General features: G+C 37.8%; 1 long non-coding RNA gene across 1 annotated transcript; it reads left to right on the forward strand.

Annotated features, from left to right (window-relative positions):
- Nucleotides 1-1,168: 1,168 nt before the first annotated feature.
- Nucleotides 1,169-3,479, forward strand: LOC130054194 (uncharacterized). Its single transcript, XR_008802475.1, has 2 exons — nucleotides 1,169-1,714; nucleotides 1,804-3,479. It is a non-coding gene; the product is annotated as an uncharacterized LOC130054194 (long non-coding RNA).
- The last annotated feature ends 4,703 nt before the right edge of the window (nucleotides 3,480-8,182 follow it).

An 8,182-nucleotide genomic window follows, 5' to 3' on the forward strand; every position in this document is an offset into this window, starting at 1 on the left:
ATGGAACTCACAAATATTCATGTCTTTTGAAAAGACCACTCTGATTCCACACTCTGAAGATAATATAAAAAGATGCTGGAGTTCCTCATTGACAATATCTACGAAGTCTTTAGTTATCAGGTCTTCCAACTATCTGTTGGAATTACCATGGGTACGAATAATGCTCCTTTATTAGCTGACCTGTTTTTGTATTTATACAAGGCAGAATTTATTCAAAAGCTTCTTCCTGAGAAGAGAGCATATCTCGCTGTGACCTTTAACTCAATATTTCTAAAGATACATCGACGATGTGATATTTATTAACAATACCACTTTCATTTATATGCTGATTCGATATACCGCGTGAATTTAAAATAAAAGACAACATAGAGTATTCCATATCTGCTTCATATGTAATTGAACACAAACGCGAAGAGACAAACAACTCAACTTAATAACAAAATGGATGACGTCAACTTCCCATATTCATGTCGCAATATCCCATTATTACCTACATATGGTGTGCATTCATCCTGTGTATGATTAATTTCTAAATTGAGGCAGGCTACTGAGAGATAAGGTGATGTTACAGGGGTTTCAACAGTCTCGTTTAAAGTCAGCATTTCGCAAATAGTATGGTCGTTATAACAATCTACTTTGCCAATACAACCTATCATTCGGTCAAATGCTGTCCGGCGTGTTTGATACCGATTGTTAGGTCGTTCTTGGCACACTGATTTTAATTACGGATTACTCCGTGTACCTAAGAACGATATAGGGCTCACGGCGGGTGTGACCGGTCGACAGGGGATGTTTACTTCTAGGCACCTAATCCCACCTCTGGTGTGTCCAGGGTCCATATTTACCCAACTCTTAAGTTTGTATTTCTTATAGGAGTTATGCGATAGATCACTGTTCGTAATATTTATCTTTGATTAGGTGGGATGCTGCCTGACGTGTTCCATGCCAATTGTTAGGCCATTCTTTACTTACTGAATTTGACTAATGTTTACCTGATCAAGCTATAGGGCTCACAGCTGGTGTGACCATTCAACAGAGGATGCCTACTCTCCTTTTTCATTGATCACTGTTCGTTATCTTCATTTTTTCACCTAGTTTCTGGGAGGCACCTCTCTACTATTACGAGACAGCAGACAAACTCCTCTAGATAATCGATCTGTGATGAAGAGCCAAGTCATTTGATGCCACTTTGCATTCCAATCTCAAGACGAAGAAAGTCGAAAAAGCTTTTACAAAATCATTATTAGCTCCAGATGTACTTATCTCCATAGTGTGTGCGGTGTTTGATTCATCAACAAAATATCCTGTGCCATTGAATTGTCTACAAGGATTTGACCTACCGAACAATTTACTCGACATTCTTCGTTTTAGTCAAGAAAAGATAGTTATAACCATGGATGTGGAACACGTGTTTCACAAGTTTAAAATAGAAAAAAAAAACAAACAACGTTGTAGTCTTTGTTTTATATCAAAACAATAAACAACCTCTTGTGATGACAAGAACTGTCTTTGGCAATACTGCATCACCTGCACTCGCAAATTATGGATTCCGCAAACTTGTAGAAATACTGATCAAGACATGCATCCTCTCGTTAACGGAAGATTCTATGTAGATGACAGATTGATATCCTGTAAAAGATCAGACTGTAAAACTTCACATCAAGTGGCCTTCAACTCGATATTTAGATATATTGATGACGTTTTATCTATTACAGTAATCATTTTCATTCATGTGTAGATTCGACTGATTCATTGTTTTACGTCTTGTTGAGAATTTTTAACTCTGTTGTGTAATACTTGTAGGTGATCGACACCTGTGACCTAGATTGTTCTGGATCTTGGATGTTTACCACTTCAGTAGAAAGATGACGTAACACTGATAACATAACTGTCTTTCATGAATGTTCCAGATACTTCATTTTTATAATAAATGCACTGTGAAAGCTCTGGTAGAAAAGCACTTTACGAATTGGTGATTAAACGCATTTTTTATATACATGTATCTGGGGATTACAGGAATTTGATTGGAATTAACAGCTGACTCGTGGCAGTTTTGTGTGTAAAGAAACCCGCAACGGACATTTATATTATTGTACATTTGTCGTAATTGCGTAAGTTAGTATTTTGTTATAATTTTCTTTCAATAATTGTAAATAAATTGTGTTAATTTTAAATTGTCTATGTTAGTAAATTCTGCTGTTGCATTATTTAGGGTTTATTCTGACCCATAACTCATATCGAGGCGTCACCAGCTGTAAATGAAGTACCCCTTTAGACCTATGCGCTCAGGGCCAGGCTATAACAGTGATGGTTCGTTACCATGCTAAAGCCTGCCCCAACACGAGACCTTCGTTTTTAAGGTCATATCCGAAAGACCCGTGATTTTCACTTCTAAGTGCCGAACATTTGGCGAATAAGCAATAAGTACCCATTTCAACGTCTTAGGTTTAACTCGGCGATTGCACGAGCCGGGTTCAAACTCATGACCGCCCGGCATAAGAAGCTAACGCTCTACCACTGATCTACAGTGCCCGGTATCTCGATTCGATATATCCCTGGAACTCGAAATAAAAGACACCACAAAGTTTTCCACATCTGCTCCGTACTTTTTTTTTTTTATTGAAAATAAATATTTAAAAACTTACAACTCAACTTTATGAAAAACGGGATGATTTCAGCTTCTCCATCGTCAACTTTCCATATTTATGTAGTAATACTCCATTATCACCTGCATATAGTGTTTATATCTCTCACCTGATTCGATACACAAGAGCTTGTTCTGCGTATGATCATTTTTAAATTGAGGCAGGCTGCTGACAAACAAGTTGATGTTACCAGGTTTTCAACAGCCGTGTAAAGTCAGCATTTCGGAAATTCTATCGTCATTATAATGAGCTAGTTTATCAATACAACCTATAATTGAGTCAAATGCTGTTTGACGTGTTAGGCCGTTCTTGGCACACTGATTTTGACTACGGATTACTCTGTTTACCTGATCAAGATATAGAGCTCATGTCGGTGCAACTGGTCGATAGGGGATGCTTACTTGTCCTAGGTACCTGATCCCACACCTGGTATATCCAGGGGTCCGTGTTTGCGCATCTCTTTATTTTGTATTACTTATAGGAGTTATGAGATCGATCACTGTTCATTATCTTCACCTTTCATAGTCCTCTATACCTGCTTCATACTTAATTTATTGAACATAGATGCTAACGGTAAACTAACAACTGAACTTTATGACGAACTGGGTGATTTCAGCATCTCCATCGGTAATATGATAATCCCACATTTATGTAACAATATTATTATTATTATTTTATTCATTTATAAAGCGCAAAATTACCTATAGTTTATATGCGCTGTACAATGTTTGTGCTAATAATCATAGATAATATACTAATAAAAGACCTGCAAGAGCTATAAAGAAAATGATAAAACAATAGAAAAAATTAAAATAAAACATGGTAGTAAAATGACGAAGTGGTTGACTTAGAATTGACAAGATACAATTACAGGTATTCGTATGCTGGATCAAAATTCAGGTTGCAAGAACTTGCACATGGAATCCTTGATATTACACTGAATTTTACATTCACAGGGCATTTTCACGCTTGAACAAGAGTGTTTTTAGGTTCTTGCGGAATGCTACATGTGCTTCAAGCTTTCGAAATTCCAGTGCCAGTTTATTCCACAATTGTGCACCTAGTGTTTTTATGGCTCTTGTACCGTATTTGTTTGATGACTTCTTCACTACCAGTTTCCATTGGTCGGATGATGATCTCAAGGTCCTTTGTGGCTGGTAAACAGGACATAGCTCTCTCATGTATGCTGGTGCTGAGTAAGAGTGTAGTGATTTATGTATGGTTGTCACCACTTTAAACACAACACGTTGATTTACCGGCAGCCAGTTTAGTTTTTGAAGTACCGGCGAAATATGTTGTCTGTAGCAAGTTCTTGTGAGACAACGTGCAGCGTTGTTCTGAGCCACTTGTAGTCGGTGCATGGGGCGATCGGTCATGCCAAGCAGGAGGGCATTGTGATAGTCAAGGTTGGATATGACTGTTGCATTGATAACCTTCGCACACGCTTCCTGGGTGAGATGGTGTTTCACCTTGGATATTCTCCTGATGTTGAAGTACATCTTCCTTACCACGGAGTTGACTTGTATTTCCATTGATAAGGTGGCGTCCAGGGCAGCACCGAGGTTTTTAACAGTAAACCTAGGTGTCAACATTGCCTCACCAATCTTCAGAAGGATATCCTTCACAAGGCACTGGTTGTGGGCGTTAGCAACCACCATACTCTCAGTTTTTCCATCATTTAGTTTAAGTTTGTTCACAGTCATCCAGGTTCTGACACTTGCTATGCATTCCTCCATAATGTTGACTTGATAGGTCCGCTTGGCAGTGTTTTTTTTTTTTTTTTTTTACACTCAAACGGCTGTAAAGTTGAGTGTCATCTGCGAGCCCATGACGGTTTATGGCATATTGGTTAATAACTTTCCTGAGTGGGAGAAGGTACACCAGGAAGAGAAGGGGCCGAGAACAGACCCTTGGGGCACTCCGGTAGATAGTGGTACATCTGAAGACACCCTGGTGTTGATCAAGTAAGACTGTACCCAACGGAGTGCTGTGTCCGTCAATCCAGCCTCCACACGTAGTCTTTCCAGCAAGAAGGTATGATCGATGGTATCAAATGCCGCACTTAGGTCAAGAAGGACCAGGAGCATAGCGTCACCTTCATCCAGTATTGCTTCTACGTCTGCTTTTATCCGTAGGATGGCTATCTCAGTGCTGGTACCGGTCTTATAAGCTGACTGCAGATCATCATGTAGACCATTCCTGGTGAGATGGCTATTAAGCTGCTGTGCAACAACACGCTCGATGATCTTGCTGATGAATGGGATATTTGATACTGGTCTATAGTTACTAAAAGTTCTCATATCAAGTCCAGGCTTTTTCAGACGTGGTGTAAAAAGTGCACGTTTCAGCTCATTTGGAAAGACCCCGGTTGAAAGTGATGCATTCTCCAGCTCAGTAATGGTTGGTAGCACTACAGAGAGAACAATGCTGTTTTTCAAGAGCGCAGTGGGGATGGCATCCAGTGAGCAGGTCTTATTAGCACAGCTCCTGATGACCTTGTCCACTTCTTCCTGCACCTGGATCTTAAAGGAACCAAGATGAGGCACTGGTCTGTCCAGGTCTGGAGAAGCTGTATTGTCATGGAGATCTGAGGCATCGAGACCCTGTCTGATCTTTTCAACTTTCAAAAATCGTCGACAAGGGTCTGGTCACTGGTAGCCGTATATTGATATATATTCATTATCACCTGCATTTGGCTTTTATGTTTCTCAATTGAACTGATATTCAAGACCTTGTTCTGCATATGATCAGTTTTAAAATCGAGACAGGTTACCGACAAACAAGTTGATGTACAGGAATTTCAACAGTCTCGTTTAAAGACAGCATTTTGCAAATTCTATGGTCGTTATAACAATCTAGTTACCAATACAACATGTCAATGGGTCAGATGCTGCATGACGTGTTTCATACCGATTAGGCCGTTCTTTATACTCCGATTTTGACTTCGGATTACTCCGTTTACCTGATCAAGATATGGGGCTCACGACGATTGTGACCGGTCGACAGGGGATGCATACTCCTCCTAGACACCAGATCCCACTTCTGGTATACCCAGGGGTCCGTGTTTGTCCAACTCTTAATTTTGTATTCCATATAGGAGTTATGAGATAGATCACTGTTCGTTATCTTCACATTCAAGTGGTCTTTGTACTGTCTAAGTTTGCATACATTTACTATAGCAGTGAAGATGTCTTAATTCACAGTTAACTCTTCATCCTTAAGGGATATACAAAATGCATATCGTATATTGTTATTTAATGCAGTCCGATCAAAAGATTCAAATAGAAGAATATAAATAAATTAAGAAGGATAGCTCATCAAGTGAATTATAAACTATACATAGAAGAGAAGAGTAAGGGATTTGAATACTATTAATAAGATTGTTTAATCAAAGCGCATACTTTGGTATATATAAGTATGTACAGCATCACATATTTCTTTTTATGCTATTGACAAATCATCTTTTCCACAAACAATTTAACTTTTTCCTTCAGAAGTAAAAGCCAATAAGAGTTGTCATATAATTTTTTAATGTCTGAATTAATCATTTTAAAAAATGCTACATTCATTTTACTTAAATATTCGAGTGGGCGACCACACAAATTATAGATAGTGTGTGGGCAAGTGTTTATATCCATCCTTCAGTACACTCAGTACATGAGTTCATTTCATCAATTCAACCTTACACATAGCCTCATTGGTTAATATCCGAGCGGAAGTACATGTGACGTATTAGTCATTCTTTAGACATCCAAGCAAGTTGGACACATTTTCTCCAGCGGTCTTTTTTTTAACGGTCTATTAGCATTCTCCGTATTTTGGAAAGGTATTTTTTTTTATTACTTCAGATAGCCTTGTTAGCTGAACCTGGGTGGTCCCTTTAAGGCCTAGGTTGGTGGTATCATATTTACAACCTCTGGATGAGGCGCTGAGTGGAACTCAATTTGCCTTGGTGGTGTAAAATGGATGGTCTTTTTAAAATATTTGAGTGTGTTTGAGGCGGCAAGCTGCACGTGCATTTACCGATGGGGCCCTGCTTACTTGGAAAAGAGATATTATGTTGATCTTTCTTTTACTGACTGACCTTACTGGTTGATAATAAACTTGTAATGATTTTTGGTTTATTCATAGTGATTGGAACATTATTTTATTATGTGGGGTATTTGGGAGGGGGTTGTATCATTCGCACCAGAGACTTGGTGGAGTTATTACGCTTTCTCTGTGTGACGTCACATATTCGTGTAAACAATTCTAATTGAGTTCTTTTGTTTTGCAGTCCGTTGGACACTGATGCCCTAGCGATTTATGATTTTTTTCTTTGGATGTCATTAGTGCTGGTTGTATTGCATTGTTTATTAGATTATGATTGATGATCATAATGTTTAGATAATCGGTGGATTTTAATCCGAATGAGACAAAGGACATTTTCCCTACAATATCTTTTTTTTTTTTTTTTTTTTTTCATTTTTCACCTCCATGAAGAGTTCTTGTATGCTTTCTGAAATAGGTTTAACTTATACATTGTAGTAATATTACAATACATTGATATCGGTCTGTGTAGCTCAGTAGTTAGATCACCTAACTAGGTATGAAAAGGTCCCTGGTTCGATAACCAATTGTTCTAAATTTTCTCTCCTTCGTTGCAATAGTAAAGCTTATCTATATAAGCTTATATATATAATACATAAGAGCTGAAATTACAATTTTACTTGCAACAATGATCAAGATATTCTATCTCTAGAACAGATGTGTAATTAAGCCCAAGTTTTTTTGTAGAAACGAAATAAAGTGCAAGCGAATTATACGTGAAATGTCACGAAAAATCATGTTATTGAGAAACGTCGTGTATGTTCTAAAAATGTAATTATTACAAAATCTATGAATGTGAAGATTCGGAGCAACCGGCATGTATAAACTTAGTCCCTTTGCCTGCTACCATATATATCAAAGTAGAATCATTGTATTACTATTTTGAGTATTGGGAGAAAGTTGGGGTATTTTTCGATCGATTGAGTGAATGTTGGAGGATATTAACATGATCTGAATGTTGGAAGATATTAACATGGTCTGAATGTTGGAGGATATTAACATAGTCTGAGTGTTGGAGGATATTAACATGATCTGAATGTTGGAAGATATTAACATGATCTGAATGTTGGAAGATATTAACATGGTCTGAATGTTGGAAGATATTAACATGGTCTGAATGTTGGAGGATATTAACATGGTCTGAGTGTTGGAGGATTTTATCATGATCTGAATGTTGGAAGATATTAACATGGTCTGAATGTTGGAGGATTTTATCATGATCTGAATGTTGGAAGATATTAACATGGTCTGAATGTTGGAGGATTTTATCATGATCTGAATGTTGGAAGATATTAACATGGTCTGAATGTTGGAGGATATTAACATGATCTGAATGTTGGAAGATATTAACATGGTCTGAATGTTGGAGGATATTAGCATGGTCTGAATGTTGGAAGATATTAACATGGTCTGAATGTTGGAGGATATTAACATGATCTGAATGTTGG

The sequence above is a fragment of the Ostrea edulis genome, chromosome 4, assembly GCF_947568905.1.
Source record: "Ostrea edulis chromosome 4, xbOstEdul1.1, whole genome shotgun sequence".
NCBI lineage: Eukaryota > Metazoa > Mollusca > Bivalvia > Ostreida > Ostreidae > Ostrea > Ostrea edulis.